Source organism: Pongo pygmaeus, chromosome 4 (genome assembly GCF_028885625.2).
Source record: "Pongo pygmaeus isolate AG05252 chromosome 4, NHGRI_mPonPyg2-v2.0_pri, whole genome shotgun sequence".
Classification (NCBI taxonomy): Eukaryota; Metazoa; Chordata; class Mammalia; order Primates; family Hominidae; genus Pongo; species Pongo pygmaeus.
This window is the reverse complement of record NC_072377.2, coordinates 128,482,724-128,503,531: the sequence shown is the minus strand read 5'-3', so window position 1 is coordinate 128,503,531 and position 20,808 is coordinate 128,482,724. Positions and strand designations below refer to the sequence as shown.

At 37.6% G+C, this 20,808-nt stretch overlaps 1 long non-coding RNA gene across 1 annotated transcript in view; it reads left to right on the top strand.

The window, feature by feature from the left end:
* Positions 1-17,358, top strand: part of LOC129037007 (uncharacterized) — a 76,823-nt gene extending 59,465 nt beyond the window's left edge. The window contains exon 3 of the long non-coding RNA XR_008502714.1: positions 17,216-17,358. This is a non-coding gene — a long non-coding RNA (uncharacterized LOC129037007). The remainder of the gene's footprint in view (positions 1-17,215) is intronic.
* The last annotated feature ends 3,450 nt before the right edge of the window (positions 17,359-20,808 follow it).

Sequence of the window (20,808 nt, the reverse complement as noted above, 5' to 3'; positions counted from 1 at the left end):
TGTCACATAAATAAGCTAACAATGCATCTCAAAGAACTAAAAAATCAAGAAGAAAGCAAACCCAAAATTAGTAGAAGGAAAGGAATAATAAATATCAGAGCAGACATAAACAAAATTGAGATAATACCAAAGATCAAGGAAACAATAGGCTAGTTTATAAAAAAAGATAAAGGGAAATAACAAACCATTATCTGGACTAAGAAAGAAAGAAAGAGAGAAGATCCAAAGAAGTAAAATCAGAAATAAGAAAAGAGATGTCACAACAGATACCACAGAAACACAAAGGATCATTGGAGACTACTGGGAACAATTATATGTCAATAAATTTGAAATGGATAAATTCCTGGACACATACAACCTACTAAGATTGAATCAAGAAGAAGAAACAGAAAACTAGAGTACACAAATCAGTAATAATAAGTCTTCCAACCAAGAAAAGTCCATAAACAAATGGCATCACCACTGAATTCTATCAAAACCTTACAGAGTAATTAATATCAATTCTTCTCAAGCTATCCTAAAAAATTGAAGGAGAGGGCACTCTTTGCAACTCATTTTATGAGGCCAGTATAAACCCTGATGCCAAAATCAGACAACTGCACAACAAAAATAGAAAACTATAGGACAACATTCCTGATTAACATAGATGAAAAATAATCAACGAAAGACTAGCAAACTGAATCCAACAACACATCAGAGAGATAATATAACATGATCAATCAAGTGAGATTTATCCCAGGAATGAAAGGATGGTTCTACACATACAAATCAACAAACATTATGTATACATTAATAAAATAAAGGAAAAAACCAATATGTTCCTCTCAATAGATAAAGAAGAAGCTTTTGTTATAATTTAACATCTCTTCATGATAAAAACTTAAAAATTAGGTATAAAAGTGAAATAAGAAAAGAGATGTCACAACAGATACCACAGAAACACAAAGGATCATTGTAATCAACACAATAAAGGCTATATATGACAAACACATAGCTAACATCAAAAGTCTAAAAGCTATTTCTCTAAGAACTGGAACAGCACAAGGATGCTAACTCTCACCTCTGTAATTCAATATAGTTCTGGAAGTTCCAGCCAGAACAATTAGGCAAGAGAAGGAAATAAAGGGCATCCAAATAAGAAAGAAGGAAGTCAAATTTTGCAGACAATAATATCTTATATACAGGTCTTATATACAGAAAACCCCAAAGACTCTACCAAAAAACTCTGAGAATTGATGAATACATTCAGTAAAGTTGCAGGATACAAAATTAATATATAAAAATTTGTAGCATTTTCATACACAAACAATGAACTAGCTGAAAAAGAAATCAATAAGGCAATCTCATTTACAATAGCTACCCAAAAAATAATAATTAGAAATAAATTCAACCAAGGCAGTGACAGACCTTTACAAGACAAACTATAAAACATTGACGTTTTGTATAGAACTACAAGTAACTAAAGAGGATACAAACAAATGCAAAGACATCTCATACTTATGAACTGGAAGAATTCATATTGTCAAAATGACCATCCCACCCAAAGCAATCTACAGATTCAATGCAATTGTTATCAAAATATCAATGACATTCTTCACAAAAGTAGAAAAAAAATCTTAAAATTTGTTTGGAACAACAAAAGACCCCAAATAGCCAAAGCAATCCTGAACAAAAAGAAGAAAGCCAGAGGTATCATATTAGTAGACCTCAAAATATACTACAAAGCTGAGGGACTAAATAGAATGATATCGGCATAAAAAATAGACACATAGACCAATGGAACAAAATTGAGAACTCAGAAATAAATCCACGTGTTCCTAACTAACTGATTATTGAGAAAACTGTCAAGAACACTCACTGGGGAAAGGACAATCTCTTGAATAAATGATGCTCAGAAAATTGGATATCCATATGCTGAAGAATGAAACTAGACCTCCACCTTTCACACTATACAAAAAAATCAAATTTAAGACTTAAAAGTGTAAAACTACTAGAAGGAAACATAGAAGAAACACTTCAGAACATTGGATTGGAAAAAGTTTATATAAATAAGACCTCAAAAGCACAACAACAAAAGCAAAAATAGACAAAAGGGATTATATCAAACTAAAAATCTTCTGCACAGGGAAGGAAACAATTAACAGGATGAAAAGACAACTTACAGAATAAGAAAAAATATTTGCAGACTACTTATTTGACATGAGACTAATATCCAGAATATACAAGGAACTAAAGCATGTCAACAGCAAAAGCTAACCAAACAAACAAAAAACCTAAACACTGTAATTGAAAACAGGGCAAGTAATCTGAATAGATATTTTTCAAAAGAAGATATACAAATGGCCAAAAAATATATGAAAAAATACTCAACATCACTAATCATCAGGGAAATGCAAATCAAAACCACAATGAGGTATCATCACACCCCAGTGAGGACAGCTATTACCTAAAACACAAAAAATAACAAATGCTGACAAGGATGCAGAGAAAAGAGAACTCTTATACGCTGTGGTGGGAATACAGACTAGTACAGCCACTCTGCAGAACAGTATGGAGGTCCCTCAGAAAACTACGAATAGAACTACCCACTACACTACAAATAGCACTACAAATAGCAGTCCCACTACTGTGAATTTATCCAAAGGGAGGGAAATGTTAATATCAAAGAGACATCTGCACCCCCGTGTTTATTGTAGCACTATTCACAATAGACAAGATGTGGATTCAACCTAGGCATCCAACAACAGATGAATGAATAAATAAACTCTGGTATATGTACACAATAGAATACTATTCAGCCATAAAAAGGATGAACTCCTGTCATTTGCAGAAACATGGATAGAATCAGAGGACATTATGTTAAGTGAAATAAGCCAGGAATAGAAAGTTAAACATTGCATATTCTCACTTATATGTGGAAGCTAAAATAAGTTGATCTCATAGAAGTACAAAGTAGAACAGAAGACACTGGAGGATGGGAAGGGTAGAGGAAAGGTAGGGTTAGGGAGAGATTTGTTAAAGGATATAAAATTACAGTTAGGTAGGAGGAATAAGTATTAGTGTTCTAAACCACTGTAAAATGACTATAGTTAGCAAATATTTCTAATACAAAGAAATTATAAATGCTTGAGATGATGGATATGCTAATTAACCTGACCTGATCACTTCACGTTATACACACGAAAACATCACTATGGGCCCTGTTAATATGTACAATTATTGTCAATTAAATATTTTTAAAGATATTATGTTTTAAAGCGAAGGGGTAGTTGCCTGCCCATGTCAAAGGCTGCAGAAAGAACTATGATCAACACAAAAGGATGCATCTACAAAGGGAGGAGAGGCATTTTGTGACAGTGAGATATTTTGCAATTGAATGCATGAATGACCTGATTTTTAAATAGAAGTTGATCTTACCCCTCCCATTATAGTGACATCAGCCAAGAATTAAGTCATATTTTCATGAACACAGAGATTGATTTTTAAATTGCTATCTGTATGAGATATGATTAGCATTTCTATGTTAGCTGAGAGGCACAAACTCAGGTGCAAATTCAAGTGGTAAATCCTGTGCCATTATGGTAAGTGTTAATTCATGTCAGATTAGTGATTACAGTGTCACCCATCCCACCTAATACTGTAGACTATAAATACGGGCTGGGCAAATTGTCACTGGTTCCTGGGCAAGACTTTCATCTGAAACACACAGATGCAGTCTGGCATCCATTTCAACATGAGCAGAAAATGCTATGAGTACTAGATATCAGACCCATAGTTAGGCAAATTCTCTCAGGGAGTCAACTACTCCCTTACTACAAGTAGATAATATAGGAAATAACATTTAGTCCTCCACTTTACCATACTAGCATTTAACAAGTTTTTTGTTTGAGTAAATTGTCTTTTCAGTGCACTAAATTGTATCGGGAGATTGGAAATAGCGAATACAGCTTCCCCAAAGTTTCTAATTGATAATCAGGTAGTAACTGAGGAATTAAAAGAATATGACTCTATTGAAGAGCAACAGAACTGAATTATTACAAAGACACCTTCCAATTGCCAGGTTTTTTCCAGCATTAGGAAGAAGGGATGATCTATTTGTTTATTCATTTATTCACTTACTCCAAGTACAGCGCTTAAACATGTGGTTTTACAGCTAAATTATCCAGTTCCACATTCTGGCATCATTAAAAGTTAGGACATGGTATTTATCCTATCTGTGCTCAGCTTCCTGAATTGTAAATTAAAACTAAAAAGTATATTCCTGAAAGGGCTATAATTAGGATTAAACTGGTTAATATATATAAGAATCTCAGAGCATAATGTTTGGTAAGTGTTGGCTGCTATTTCTCAACAAAGATTTGCTCTGCATCAATTACATACATTCCCTGACAAATAAAATTGTGCTTTATGAGTCACAGTGGATCTACTTTGTCATAATAGCCTTATCTTCTTTCACTTAAGCTTCTTAATATTTTAAGCATTTTTTTAAATGTGCATAAATAAATGAGTTAGCCTATTCTTGTGTGAGTGTTGTTATATCTGATCATAATTTGGAAGAGGGAGACAAAGACAGAACTTTCTAATCAAATGAAAACTTATCCTAATATTTAATGTTCTTAAACAGTTGTGAAGGTTCATAAGAGAAAAACAATGGTCTCCCTTGTGTTGATCAATAACAGTGCTAACCCTGTAGATAGAAAATAAGGGGGAACCATAAATTATCCTCTCTTAAAACCTCTTTCCCCATATATCAGATTTTACTCTTGCCCCTTTGGTATCTGTATTCTCACATCGTTAGCCTTGTACATATCTCTCTTACTGGAGTTTCAGTCAGGATTCTTTCTGTTGCAAAAGGCAGAAAATCTAACTAAAGGAAAGATAATTTAGTGACTTAGGTAACACGTAAAGCTCAAGGGTTGGGTGTTTTGAGAGCAGCTCAGATAACATGACCAGGACCCAGGCTCTGTTTTCTTCCACATGGGCCTGTCATTTCCAGGCTCCACATGATTGCATAAATACCTGCCTCAACCTATAACCTCCCAGATTTGGGTCTCACAAGAAAGACAGTGTGACCCACAATAGCATCAACAAAATTCCCATTGCCTTTTATTGGCTTTTCAGATCACTTATCCATTCTGAGCCAATTTTAGTGATCATGGAAAACAATTTTGGGGGTGCCAAGTCTAAGTCACAGAGTTACCCATGGATCTAGGAGTAAAATGAATTCCACCCAAGGCACAAAGCTTAGGAGAAGCGCAAGGAAAAATTACATAGAGGATAATTAATGTGTTATTATCAGCAGATAGATGAATGGATAACAAAAAGTGGTTTACTATATCTACCTTATAGTTCTAATCCTGCCAAACCCATTTTCAAAGACTCCAAATGACCTTTTTGTCTCTTGCACAAAGTCCAAAATCCTTATGTGGCATTCAGGATTTTCAACAGTCAGAATTTATATCTTACCATGCTTCCTTCTGCATTCTAGGCTCCAGTTTGTTACCAAAATGTCTCTGTTCTCTTTTGACTTTTGAATTCCTTGCCTGCCTTCCCTCTCCATTTTGTCGACATCTTTTATATTATTGAAAATTCAGCTCAAATGCCACTTGTGTCGCCCCCAGGAAAGGGCTAGGCTGGAAGGGTAGAGGTGGAAATGATGAGAAGTGGACCCATTTGAGAACTATTTGAGAGGTGGTCTCAAGAATCACATGCAGGTTTTTATTTTCAATTACCAGTACATTTGAGATACCATTTACTAAATATCATTATTTAGAATAGTCCTGTCTCTAAGGAGAAGGGCAGGTAGTCTGGGCCAAGCTAAAGAGATTTCAGAACAAATGTACTCTACTGGATTCCTCTCCTAGTTTTGAATAAAGATCGCATGCAGCAACTTCCTGTTGATTCTATGGCTCCGGGAGTGGAATCTAATCTTTCCCAAACTGATCCTTTCCTGCCACCACATTGTTTTCCTTAACAATTTCAGGCTGAGAACCAGCTGGGGAAACAGATGCTATCGGTACTAAGAGGTTTCAGTTGGAGTCTTGACATTTACTGACAGTCCGAATATTAGAACGGTCTATGGTGCTCCCACCTTCATGTTTCCTCCCTGCTCCATAAAATCTGTGCCCAAGCTTTCCAGCACTCTGTCCTTTATCTCCTGACTAGTCTCTCTGCCTAGCAGAAATAGATATGTAAAACCGGCATTTCAGCACCCTTCCAAATTTGTAACCAGACGTTCTTTGCACAGAGGACAGATAATCTTTTCCCATTTTACTGTTTCTAGAGATAAACACTTGTGGATTTATGTTGCTATGTCTGTGAAATTTTGATTTGATTTTAAGAAGATAGTATTGTAATTCTGTTCTCTCAAATAGCATCTGCTTCTTTTGAAACTTGTTCTGAATTTATAAGAGCCTATGATTGTCAGAGAACTATTAATATTGCCAATGTTGTGAAGTTTACAAATCTCTCTCGTATATATCATTATAAGATTATCTCAGAATACTGAGAGGTAGACATTGTTAAATGAGACAATTGAGACTCAGAGGAACCAAGTGAACTCTGATGTTATACTGCTGGAAAATAGTGCCACAGGTCTCAAAGTCATGGTCAAATCTCATGCTTTTATTTTTGTTTTGATACAGCAACTTATTTGATGTAAAGGGTGAAGAGGTTATATTTCAAACTGCTCCACTATATTCTATTTGAATGTAAAGTTATTTTCTATCAAGGCCTCCAGAAATATTTATAGAAAGTGCTCTAATGGTTCCAGAGCAGGTTATCCAGAGCATTACGACAAAACTTAATGACTAGAAGGGTTAGTTTTCCTTCGAGAAAACCTCTATTTCACAATAGCAGTCTTGACTCTTTAAGCAACTTATAAACTTGTTTCTTAAGTTACTACAAGAAAACAGAAAAAGAGTACAGGCTATGTACTCCTGGTAACACAATTCAGAATATAAGCTGTGCAGCCAATATGTCAATTTCATTTTCATTTGGCAAAGGCAACAATTTCTATACCAAATGTCATGGACTCCCACCTTAACTCAAGGGCACACAGGACCTGTTAGGTTGCCTCAGATTTAGAAGGCAGAGCATCGCTCCTAGGAAATCTCATCAACCCTCCTCCAATGAGAGTATATTTATATTTGCTATTTATGTTTTCAAAAGTGTGTTGGATGAAAACAAGTAAATTCTTCAAGTCGTTTGGAAATAAAGCAAAATTTTGTACCAGATCTATACATATACGTTATTATTTTGATATTTGTTTTTAAATTGTTAAAATGTTATGAATTTGAGTGATAGAAATGCATAAAGTCTAAACCTGAGATGTTTCCAACAGGGCTTATAGAGATGAAGTAATCTGCCTGAGTAAGATGGCTGAGCTAGAAGTTGAATCCAGGCATTCTGAACTCTGGTTTAACAGCTAAGAAGGGTTAGAGTATACAGCCATAATGGGTATATATTAATGGATTAAAAAATGCTCCAGTTCCTCAACTACCAAATAAATTGGCCAACCTGATTGACCTCTTAACTCTTTTTTTTATTTCTTACTTTAAAAGGTTTTATGTATAATCAGGTTGCCTTCCCACTCCTATCCTCAAAATGTCCAAGTTAGACTGAGACAAGATGTTTTTAGATCAGTCTAGATCATTTCAGGAAAGTTCACCCTAGGTAAAACCAAGCATAATATTCTAATGAGAGCTACTGGTCATCTCCTTTGTGATAGTTAGTTTTACTTATCAACATAGCCAGGCTGTAATACCCAATAATCTAATTGAATGCTCATCTAGATGTTGCAATGAATGTATACCGTAGAAATGGTTAACATCTATATATCTATATGTCTATCTTAATCTATGGGTTCTATTTTTCCGGAGACCTTGACTGATACAGATTTCAGTACTAAGAGTGGTTATAGAGGAACAGGATCTTAAGGATGAATTCTTTGAAATGATTTGGAGTTTCTGTAATTGATTCTCTAATCTGATTATATTTAAAAACACTAATGACTATTTCCAGTGGTAAAGAGGGCACTGATAGTCCACAGTGTGATATAGCAATAGAGATAGGCAAAATATCACCATTGGATACTCCAAATCAAAAACTTATAGGAAGCAAGGTTCTGGCTTTCTGTTGATTCTCCTTAGGGACCATCCATACCACTCCTTTTTTGCTTTCAGACCTATAACTTGACTGAAGTTCCAGCAGGCCCAAAAGGGTGAGGTACAACACATGGCTATAAGGACATGCACTACCCTTCAAAAGAGCTTCATGATTTTCTATTTATACAGACAGGAATCTGGGGAATACATGTAGGAATGGATATTAAGGGTGTGGAATAATAGTAGAAGAAGCATAAAGTTGGATCAGGCCAAATTTATTGATATACTCTCGCTGAGCAGATACTCTGGGTTTAATGTTGCAGCCTGGTGGATTAGAAAGGGTTTTAGCTATTTGTTTAGTTGGCAGAAACATAGACCAAAAGGTGCCCCACTGTAAGTACAGTTGACATGCCAGAACTGCCATGGTATATTGTAAAGAATCCAAAGTCTTCAGGATTGGGGTATTTTTAGGGTAGATTTATCATTTAAGACTTGCTCACCCACCGAAGAATGGTCCACAGGATATGTCTTTCATCATGACTGTGAATAATAAATTTGTGAAGGGAGTCCCAATATCCTTGAAGAGCTTTGTGATTGCTTTTCTCTGTAGGTTAGAAATTATTGTGGGAACTGCTACTACTGAATTAAGAAGCCCAAATACCATGGGAATAATTGGATCCCTGGGGTTGCAGGGGCAAAGTGGTAACATTCAATCTCAAAAGGCAAGTTTGGCATGGATATCATAATGGACAGCAGTGTCAAAGCGGCAGTCGCAATAATCTGACTCACAGAGACCTGTGACATTGGCTAGTTGATCATAGTGTTCTTAAAAGTGAAATAGGTAGGAAGCCTACTAAATTCTTACTTGACCTTGTTTAGGTCAAGTAAACAAAAGTCTAACTTGAGTAATAAAAACAGAGTCATGACCCCTCAATCAATCCCCAGACTTCAGCAAGTTTGCAGACCAGAACCCCTTGAATGAAGAGGAGGCTGAGGATCCTTGAGGAAGGACCCTACTATACTGCCAAAAACTTATACCATTAATCTTTCTTCCAGCCTTTCCCAAAGAGACCCATAGCTGTTTACCAGAGTGACTGTTCACTGGGAAAAAGGAAATAATCAGATATTTCAGGTATTACTGGAACCTGGCTATAAATTGGCATTAACTGTAGGAGACCCAAAATGTCACTGTGGTCCACTTGTTCGAGTAGGGAAATATGGAGATCAGTGTTCAACGAAGTTTTAGCTCAGATCCATCTCACAATGGGTCCAGTGGATTCCTGAACTCATTATATGGTTATTTCCCCAGCTCTGGAATACACAATTTGAACATACCTGGTAACTGGTTGAATCTCCATGTTAGCTCCCTGACCTGTGGGTTGAGGGCTATTATGCAGAAAAGGACAAGTGGAATCCATGAGAACTGCCTCTATCTAGGAAATAGTAAACCAAAAGCAATACTGCATTCCTGAAAGGATTGCAGAGATTAGTGACACCATCAAGGACTTGAGTGATGAAGAGGTAGTGATTGCCACCACATCCTCATCAAACTTGCTTATTTGGGCTGTACTGAAGACAAATTTTGGAGAATGACAGTGGCTTAACCAGATAGTGACTCTGACTGCAGCTGCTCTGGTAGATGAATTTCATTGCTAGAACAAGGTAATGTATGCATTTGTATCTGGTATGCAGCTATTGATTTGACAAATGTCTTTTCCTATTTGTTAGTAAAGTATACCAGAAGCAGTTTTCTTTCAGCTAACAAAACCAGCAACACACCTTCACTGTCCTACCTCAGGGACATATCAGCTTTCTAGCCCTTTGTTATAATTTATTGTGCAGAGACCTTGATTGCCTTTCCCTTCACAAGATATCACATTAATCTACTACATTGATGGCATTATGCTGATTAGATCTAGTGAGCAAGAAGCAGCACTATTCTAGACTTATTGGTAAGACATTTGCAAGTCAGAGGGTAAAAAATAAGTTTCACAAAAATCTAGGGGCCTTCTACCACAATGACATTTCTAGCAGTGCAGTGTTGTGGAGCATGTCAAGATATCCCTTCTAAGATGAGGAATAAGTTGTTGCAGCTGACCTCTCTTACAACCCCAAAAGTGGCACAATGCTTAGTGGACCTTTTTGGATTTTAGAGGCGACATATTCCTTATTCGAGTGTATTACTGATTGACCCAAAAAGCTGCTAGTTTTGAGTAGGTCACTGAATAAGAGAAGGCTCTGCAACGGGTCCATTCTGCTGCACAAGCTGCTTTACCACTTGGGCCATAAGACCTAGCAGATCCAATGGTGCTTGAAGTGTTAGTCACAGATAGAGACCTGTTTGGAGTCTTTGGCAGACCCCATAGGTAAATCAGCACTGGCCTTTAGGATTTTGGAGCAGAGCCCTGCTTCTTCTGCAGATAAATACTCTCCTTTTGAGAAGCAGCTTTTGCCTGCTACTGGGCCTTAGTAGAGACACAATGCTTGATCATGGGCCACCAAGTTAACATGCCATCTGAATTGCCCATCATGAACTAAGTGTTATCTGACCCACCAAGCCGTAAGTGTCATGAAGAAATGGCTCAAATGCCCATGGTCTCCACAGCTGCTACAATATATTCTTTCTCAATCCATACCTATGGTCTTAGGGGATTTTCCCTAAAATCAATGACTGTAAAGGAAAAACACTCAAGTCTGGATTACAGATGGTCCTGTACAATATGTAGGCATCATCCAAAAATAGACATCTACGGCACTATAGTCCTTTATAGGACATTCCTAAAGGACAACGGTGAAGGGAAATCTCCACAGTGAGCAGAACTTCAAGAAATGTACCTGGTTTTTCATTTACTTGGAAGGAGAAATGGCAGAAGTACAAGTATATATCAATTCATGAGTTGTGGCTAATGTTTTAGCTGGATGGTCAGGAGCTTGGAAGAAACATGATTCAAAAACTGGTGACAGGGAGGCTTGGAGAAGAGGCATATGCACACACACACATCCTATTGGTTCTGCTTTTTTGGAGAACCTCTCTGAATGAGCAAAAATGTGAAGATTTTGTGTCCCATGTGAATGCTCACCAAGAAGTAAATTGAGCAGAGGAGCATTTTAATAACCAAGTGTATAGGATTACTCTTTCTGTGGATAATAGCCTCTGTTTCCAGCCACTTCTGCCATTGCCTAGTGGGCTCATGAACAAAGTGGCCATGATGGCAAGGATGGATTCAGCAACATAGACTTCTATTCACCAAAGCTGACCTGACGACAGCCATCACTGAGTGATCAGTCTGCCGGCAGCCGAGAACAACACTGAGTCCCAATATGGCACCATTCTCTGGGGTGACCAGCTAGCCATCTAGTGGAAGGTTGATGATATTGGAATGCTTCCATCATGGAAGGGGAAGTGCTGTGATCTTACCAGAATAGACACTCTAGATACAGAATTGCCTTCCTTGCATGCACTGATTCTGCCAAAACTACCATCTGTGGACTTACAGGATGACTTATCCACCATCATGGCATTTCCCAGCATTGCTTTTGATCCAGTAATCCACCCACTTCACAGAAAATAAAGTGTAGCAACAGGCACATGCTTATGGAATTCACTGGTCTTACTATGTTTTCTATCATCCTGAAGCAGCTGCCTTGATAAAATGGTAGGATAGGCTTTTAAAGACTCAATTACAATGTCAGTTGGGTGACAATACCTTAGAGAACTTGGCCAATGTATTTCAGGAGGCTGTATATGCTCTAAATCAGCATCCAAGGTCTGGTGCTGTTTCTCCCATAGCCAGTATTCATGAATACAGAAATCAAGGAAATGAGTGGAAATGTGAGTAGCACCACTGATCATTACCCCTGGTGATACACTGGCAACATTTTGTTTCCTCTCTCCATGATCTCATACTCTGCTGACATTAGAGGTCTTAGTTCCAAAGGGAGAAATGTTTCCACCAGGAGACAAAACAATGATTCTACTGAACTGGACGTTAAGACAGCCACTGGCCACTTTGGGTTCCTCATGCTTCTGAATCAACAGGCAAAAAATATACCTGTTTGTATACTGACTGATGTGATTGATCCTGATTACCAAGGGAAAATTGGCCTGCCACTATGTAATGGAGAGACGGAAGAGTACGTCTGAAATACAGGAGATCCCTTAGGGCATCTCTTAGTATTATCATGCCTTGTGATTAATGTTAATGGAAAACTGCAACATCCCAATTCAGGCAGCACTATTAATGACCTAGATCCTTTAGGAATAGAAGTTTGTGTCACTCCACCAGGTAAAGGGTATAGTGGAAGAAGGTAGTTTAAATACCAGCTAAAACCATGTGACCATTTGCATAAATAAAAATTGAAATTGTTACAAGCCTTTCTTCCTTATTTTCCTATTTTGGTGTTTTTTTTGAGGCAGAGTCTCACTCCTTCACCCAGGCTAGAGTGCAGTGGTGTGATCTTGGCTCACTGCAACCCGTGCCTCCTGGGTTCAAGAAATTCTCATGCCTCAGCCTCCTGAGTAGCCAGAATTACAGAGGAGTGTCACCACACCCAGCTAATTTTTGTATTTTTAGTAGAGAAGGGGTTTTGCCATGTTGGCCAGGCTGGTCTCAAACTCCTGACCTCAAGTGATCTACCTGCCTCAACCTCCCAAAGTGCTGGGATTACAGCTGTCAGCTAACATGCCCCCTGCCTATTTTCTTATTTTGTTATAAATTTGTGTGTATGTATGTGTGTATGTGTAGGTGTGTTTGTGTGTATGTATGGCAAATATCTCTGTTTTCTTTTCTCTCCTCTTATCATAATGACATAAGACATATTAAATAATAGCTACCTTTCTACCACAGTATTTAAGTTACAGGATATCAAAGAGAAGAGTGAACATTATCCAAGGACTTTGCATCCCTTTGGGGAAAGAGTATATTTTTTTGTCATACACAAGATAGTTGTATCATGTTAGGTGGATAGAATAAAAGTGTGACTTGTTACTGTTTTATTGTTTTTATTTTGGAGATTAAGTGTGTTGTAAGGAGATGTGTATGGCTGCCAATTTGACAAGAGGTGGACTGTGATGGTTAGTCTTATGTGTCAATTTGATTAGGCTATAGTACCCAGTTATTTATTGAAACACTACTCTAGGTGGTACCATGAAGATATTTTTGTAGACAAGGTTACTCTCTACAATCAGTTGACTTTACATAAAAAAAATTACCGTCAATAATGTGGGTGGGCCTCATGCAAGCAGTTGCCTTAAAAAAGCAAAAACTGAGGTTTCTCAGAAAATAAGAAATTCTATCTCAAGACTCCTGCTTGAGTTTCCAGCATACTAGCCTACCCTGCTGATTTTGGACTTGCCAGCCCCCATAATCAAATTCCTTAAAATTTGTCAGTCTGTCTGTCTACCTATATATATATATTCATATAATTGTATTATAGTTACACGTTATATATTATATAGTTATATATAAACATCTACACACATACATACACACACACACACCCTATTGATTCTACTTCTTTAGAGAACCCTAATTGATATACGCCTGTAAATTATAGCTCTAAAATTAATTGCCCTTTTTTCTCCTTTTAATTTTATTAAATTTTGTTTACAAAAATAATACATGCTTATTTTAACAAGCTCAACAATACAGGCTTATAGAAGTGAAATGTTAATATTCTTCACTTTTCTTTCTTCTAAACCTATTTCTGTTTTTGTATACCTTTCTATACTTTCCTTAATAAAACACATACATACACAAATGCACATTCATGTTCACATGTCTATAATTTATTTTGTTTTATTTAAAGGTGGCTATACTCTACATAACACTCTATAATTTGCTTTTTAAATTAAGTAATACATTATATAACTGCCTCTAAGCAAATATTTATAGGGCTCATTTTAAAATAGTTGCATACCAGTCACTATATTGACCATAACTTAACCAAGCATTTCCTTATCAATAGCATTTTGGGTTGTTTTAATAATTTTTGTAGTTTAAATATGACTGCATTAAACATATTTGTACTTCTGACTTTACCTACTCATTTTTTTGTATATTTTCAAAATTGGGATTTCTAGGTCAATGGGTATTGATAGATTCTTTTCATAAAGATTGTAGCAATTCATTATTCTACCAGCAAAGTATGTAGCCCTATATTCTCACCAGCACTGGATATTAGTTTTCAATGTGAAGACTAGAAAGTGAGATCTCATTTATATTTTATTTTACATTTCCTTGCTACCAACATGTTTGACCATATATTCATATGGTTAAGAGGTGGTTGGCCTTTCTTTTTCTATTACTTGCTTCTTCATTTCATTTTCTATATAGCATTACTTTCCTTTATGTTTACTTACTAATAAAAAATAATTTATTTTTATGAGACAAGGCCTCACTTTGTTGTCCAGGCTGGAATGCAGTGGCATGATCACAGCTCACTACAGCCTCAGTCTCCTGGGTTCAAGCAATCCTCCCACCTTGGCCTCCTGAGTAGCTGGGGCTACAGGTACATGCCGCCATGCTCAACTAATATTTTTTATTTTTATCTTTTAGATATGGGGTCTCACTATGTTGCCCAGGCTGATCTCAAACTCCTGGGCTCAAGCGATCTTCCTACCTCAGCCTCCCAAAGTGCTGGGATTACAGGCAAGAGACACTGTGCTTGGAATTTTTTGTTTGTTTGTTTTCAACAATCTCCAAGAAAGTTTCATTTTGCTGCATACGGCCTTTCAATTTACCTAATGTGGCCACAAGCATAAAGGAGTCGAGTCAATGTTTATATAGATTATTGCAGTTTATTGCACTGACACCACCACTTACCCTCAGTGAGAAAAACAAAGGATCAGCAAAAGGTGATGATGTGGTAGACCTTGAAATTTCTATCAGTGGCACATCAACTAAAGAAATTCTAAAGAAAAATCATCTTGTCAACTTCTTAAGACTAGAAATGTATTTAGACTGCAATATAGATCTAATGCCCAGCTTGCAGAATTGCAGAATTTTCCAATTTGGTGTTGCTCTAGGTTAAAAAATGTACCAGCTGAAAAATGTGAATTGGAATCATTTGCCATTCGTTCCTAATATAATGACTGATTTCCCACTCCGGATTTAGCAAGCTGCAGGCAATGGGTTTGAACTGAGTCCAGGTGGAAAGGGGCCAGACATATTAAATTTAAGGCCTCTATTGCACAACTCCCTACAGAAATTGTACAAATAATGTAGCTGAAGTGCTTTCTGCATGCTGTGTAACCCAACTCTTTTGGCAACCTGATTAATTCCTTGCCCTTTTCTGTAGTACGCACAGTTAGGAAGTATACTAAAAGGTGACAGAAACCATAATAGAAGCTGTCAAGTATTACATTCAAGATGTTATCCTCTTCATTTTCAGTTTGGAAAAAAATTTTTCAAAAAAAAGGCCTCATAAAGCTTGGATATAATGATTACTCCTCGGTGCTATTTTCCTTTTGTTAATACCACTAATATTAGTAATAAGTCCAACCCCAGAGACGATTGTTATTCTAAATTTATCCTGTATTCTACAGAGTTGAATATAAATATATATGCAGACTTAGTACAAACTGTCTTAGTTAATACAAAAAAGCTTTTAATTGTACCTCCTTTAAGTTGGACCACAATGTCAATGCGTATTTCTCTGTTTAAGTGTCTGCATAGCCTTCAGGGGTTAAACGTTCATTCACTCCCACTCTGCTTTTTGCGCCTTTTCTCAAAAGGGGGCCTGTGAAACAAGGATAACTTTTGAGTGTAAATACTGAAAAACATTTAATCCAAGATTTGCGGTAACTCCAGTTTTAGTCTTCTCAAAGATGGAGATGTTAATATTGTCAAGGTTCCAGTGAGAACATGATGCCAAGAATGACACACTGAATTCTACCCAAGTCATCTAAAACTAAAGCTTGTCAGAAGCAACTAATGTGTTAAGTAGACACGATTTTTTTTTTCCAAAATGAAAACATTTTAGAGGTAGTCTTTATACTATTTTTTTACTTGTAAATTCTTTTTAAATTGCACACTAGGAACAAGGGGGTAGTTCAATAACTGGCTAATGAATTCTAATGTGTGACTTAGAAGTCAAACTGGCAAACACAGAGGGAAGAGTGACTTGGTGCATTTACAATCTAGAGTACCTGAGAAACTCAAACAAGGATTGTATTATAAATTCTGGGAGAACTTGGCACAGCATTGGGTCAGAATATTTTATCAGGCAACCTAGAGCCAGATTTGAATTTTCCTTTTGTTTTCTGGATTTTGATTTCTAAATGTTTCCTTAGAACAGGTACTTGGTTTAAATGGGATTTAAATAAACTCAGCTCCAGGAATTAGTAACCAATTTGCTTTTAAGAGTCATATTTCGTGTTTCACTTAATAGGTATCACATGTTTTCAGTTGGTCTTTTTTCTATATATTGATGTCAGCTTAAGTGGAAAGAAATTCAAATAATCAAGCACCATAATACTTAGAGATTACATCCATAAATCAGGCTTGGCTATAATATCAGTATACGCTTAGGAAATAATCATGTTGCATGCCATAAAATATTTGTGTGTATGTGTGTCATTCATGTCTGAAAATATTTTTGGGAGGCAGCAGTCTAGTTGTTGGCCTGTTAATCTAAAAAAAAACACCTGGCAATTAAATGGAAACAATCATAGGGTTAATTGATAGGGGAAGACTAATAGGATTCTGACTGTGCTTGGGATCATGATGTGACCTCTGAGATATCATGGATTGGAAACTGGAAAATATTTTAGATCTTGCACTTAAAAAAATATTTGAAGTGGCACCACATGCCAGAGTTATTCATTGTCAAAATGTATTGCTTCAAGTCTTTGGAAAACATTAAGTAAGAGGTAAGTGGAATAAAAATGTTTTCCTGTTTGTTATGGACTAAATTGTGTTTCCTCAAAATCAATATGTTGAATCCCCAACCCCCAATGTGACTGTATTTGGGGATATGGCCTTTAAGGAGGTAATCAAGATTAAATAAGGTTAAAAAAAAAAAGGTAGAACCTTAATCCAATGTGACTGGTGTCCTTATAAGAGAAAGAAACACAAGAGAACTTTCTCTCTCTTTCTCTCTCTCTGCAGGAGCACAAAGGAAAGGCCATGCGAGGACACAGGGAGAAGACAGCCCCCTACCAGTCAGGAAGGGAGCCCTCACCAGAAACTGAACTGGCCAGCACAATGGTCTTGGACTTGCAGCTCCAGAACTGTGAGGAAATAAATTTCTGTTGTTGAAGCCACCCAGTCTGTGATTTTTTTTATGGCAGTACTAGCAGATTGATATACCTTCCACCTAGTTGCCTGAAAATAGGCTCTAAGTTACCATGAGTAAATAAAACATATGTGTGGTACCTGTGGTGCCAACGCAGACATTTTGTATTTTTGTGGATTATCTGGGGACAGACACAGCTCTTACAGCTGACTGGAAATTCTCCTGATAGTGTCTGAAGTTGTTGTAAAAGTTGTCAGAGTGAGGGGAGTGGACATCTGTTATTTTTGTTTTCCTACATTTATTTCTCCTTTCCCTCTAATATCACAATGGCTTTCCTAGAATAAGTGAATCCTCCCTCACTCTTCTCATGCTTAGTCCACATGATTTGGGTATGGCTGACTCCACCCCACGGCTCTAAGTTGGGCAGGTGACTCAGACCTGGAAGGAGGAGTACAGTAGCCCCTGCCAGAATGATTACTTAGGAGAGAACGTGTGACCATCACAGCCATTTAACATCCACTCACGCACTTTTTCTGGAACTGCTGGGAGAGAAACATGAAATTTCTGCTGGATTTACTAATGTGAGAGCCTGTTAGTATGGAGCTGCTGGGGACCATTTCTCAAGGAATTATGTCAAAACAGAGGAAGCCCAAGTCAAGAAGAGACTAGTGTATTTCTGAAAGCACTCTTACAGGAGCAACATCCAGCGATTCTTGGGCCTAGAATTGGACTTTTCCATTACTATCGCTGATACATTAGCCCATTTTTGCATAAGCCTGCTTGAGTTGAATTTTAGGCCCTTGCAGAAGGAAGAGACATTTTGGTTATCACTATGGCTGACGCTTAAAAGAGAGATTTAAAATTTCAACTCAAATGCCCTCTCCCTTCTCGCAATCTATCCAAACTTCTATTAAGCTTCTATTAAGGCTGAGTTCAAGTTCCACATTCTCTGTGGATGGCCTCCTCCTCTGGACTGTCATGTGAACTGCACAGCAAAAGAAGCAATGTAGAGGCACTGGGTTTCACAACACGTGCAGTCAATTACCTGGATGGAGGCTAGGGGTCGCCAGGAGTTTAAGGACTACTTTTTAGAAATTTGTTTGTCATTTACTAATTGTAGTGAGTTGAACAATGTTCCCCCCCAAATCTGTGTCAAACCAGAATCTCAGAATGTTATTTGGAAATAAGATCTTTGCAGATGTAGTTATTTAAAAATCTCAAGATGAAATTATCCCAGATATAAGGAGGGCACTAAGTTCAATGACTGGTATCTTTATAAAAGAGGAAAGGACACAGAGACCCAAGAAGAAGGCCACTTGGAAGGAGAGGCAGAGGTTGCAGTTATGTTGCCAGAAGCCAAAGAACACCAGGAGCCACCATAAATTGGGAGAGGTGAGGAAGAATTCTCCCCTAAAGTCTTTGGAGGGAGCATAGTCCTGCTGACATCCTGATTTCAGACTTCTGGCTTCCAGTGTTATGAGAAAATAATTTCTCGTTTTTAGACACCAAATTTTTTATTATTTGTTATGGCATCCATATGAAATGAATACGCCAGTGAAGCTATAAAGTATGAGAAAGTGGGGAGAAAGCTGAAAACTCTAAGAAATGACTTTGCTGGAGAAGGGGAAGTTCATGTCAAAGTTCATTAGCATTGAGATAAAAAAGATCAGTGCTATTCCCCATACACTGTACATTCTCCCTTGTGCCTTTATCCTAATGAATCAGATGCTGACCAGGCTTTGTATGTTATCTGATGGCCATTCTCAGGAAAAGCAAGGATTTGCTGAGCTTTTGCACTTTTCTGAGATGGGGAAGGCACTGAGAAAAAAGGGAGCATGACGATTTTACTACAGAAATTCTGCAGTGTGATTTGGCATCATGACAATTTGGCCATCTGCTTCATGGAGGGAGTCCAGCACCATCAACGAGACAGTGTAATTTCTGTCACTTCTTAGAGAAGCATCCTTGTAACACAACAGTCCTTTGGTGGGTTCATTGTGTGGCAGTGTACATTTTCATGACTAGGGTCATCGTCCATCCTGGTTTGCCTCAGACAGCCCCAATTTATGCCTGTTGTCCTAGCTGAATTAATTATAGCCCTCCCTTTTTCACTTTGAAAAGTGTCCCTGTTTGGATGATAAATTATATAGCCACCTTAGCTATGACACAATCTCTCATTTAAAAAAAAAAAAGCTGTAAAGCTTTGCAAATTGATTTACTTTCATTTTCTTGCCAACCCCACAAGATTACTTACAATGTTTTGGAAATAGTAATTACATTTTTTTTTTTTTTAAAGAGAGTTTTGCCTGGGAGTTAGAAAAGGGAAGTTCAAAAAGGGAAGTCTATGCTGTCTGTTTCCTGAAGACTGTTTCGCTCCTCCACAGCAGGTGCCCCCACCAGTTCCTCCCTACCTGCTCCTAGCTTTGGTGGCAGAGCAATGCCTCTATCCAGTGAAAGGAATTTGGCTGCTTCAGCGGGGTGACAACTGCACACATCCATATCTGCAAGGCAGGTGTAAGCTGGCATTTTGCCCAAGTCTGGCCAGACAGCTTCATAAATCCTGCCCTTACCACAGCACAAATTACTTTTCATGACACAAAGCCAAGCTGTGTTATTCACCTAATGCCCCGATTTACAGTTCCCAAGACAAAAGAACTACAGATAAAGTTTCAGGGCTCTGTTTGCCTTCACGTTTATCTAAAGGTCAGTTTCAGGTCACGCTCAAGAAACCTGACAAATGGTGGTGAATAAACCTAAAAATAAATTAAGTGCAAGTGGGAAACTTAAGCATTCCTTATTCTTGTGCCAAAAGAAAACTCAACCCAATTGACATTCTTTTAATATCTGAAATACACAGCTGTTCTCTTATTCATGGCATCATAGGGAATTATCATGCTTCCTTCAGCTCCTGCGCACATGTGCGTGTGTGTGCTTCCACATAAGGTACCCACATTTACACACATACACACGTCTTGGCACAGTTCCCATTTAGGTATTTGTTCTTGTGTCTTTAAGGACCTGAGTTCATGGAAGACTTGAGGGTCCTCAGAGTGAGAACTGCTCTTATCTGGAACAGTGCTGTGGTTGCCCAGGAGTACCACTCATGTCCTGCCAGGCTCAGGGGCACTAGGACGTCAAGAAGAAATCTCATCACTCTATGAACAAGAAAATCAGACCAAAAAATGCAGGTCCTTGGAGAGAGATAATTGCTCATATGCCAGATTCATGAAGGTGAAAGTTGAGCAGTTAACCTGAAGAATGCTTCATGCAAATAGGCTTATAACTGCGGAACAAGAAAGTGCTGGAGCCCCACCAACTGAAAATACCTCTGCAGAAACCTCAAGACACCAAGAGTCCATTGCCGAGTTGTTGACCATGACAGGGCTTCTAGAGCAGCACTTAATTTACCCTTGGGTAAAGGGTGTTTCTAAGGAAAACAATAGACAACAACAAAAAACCCACCTTC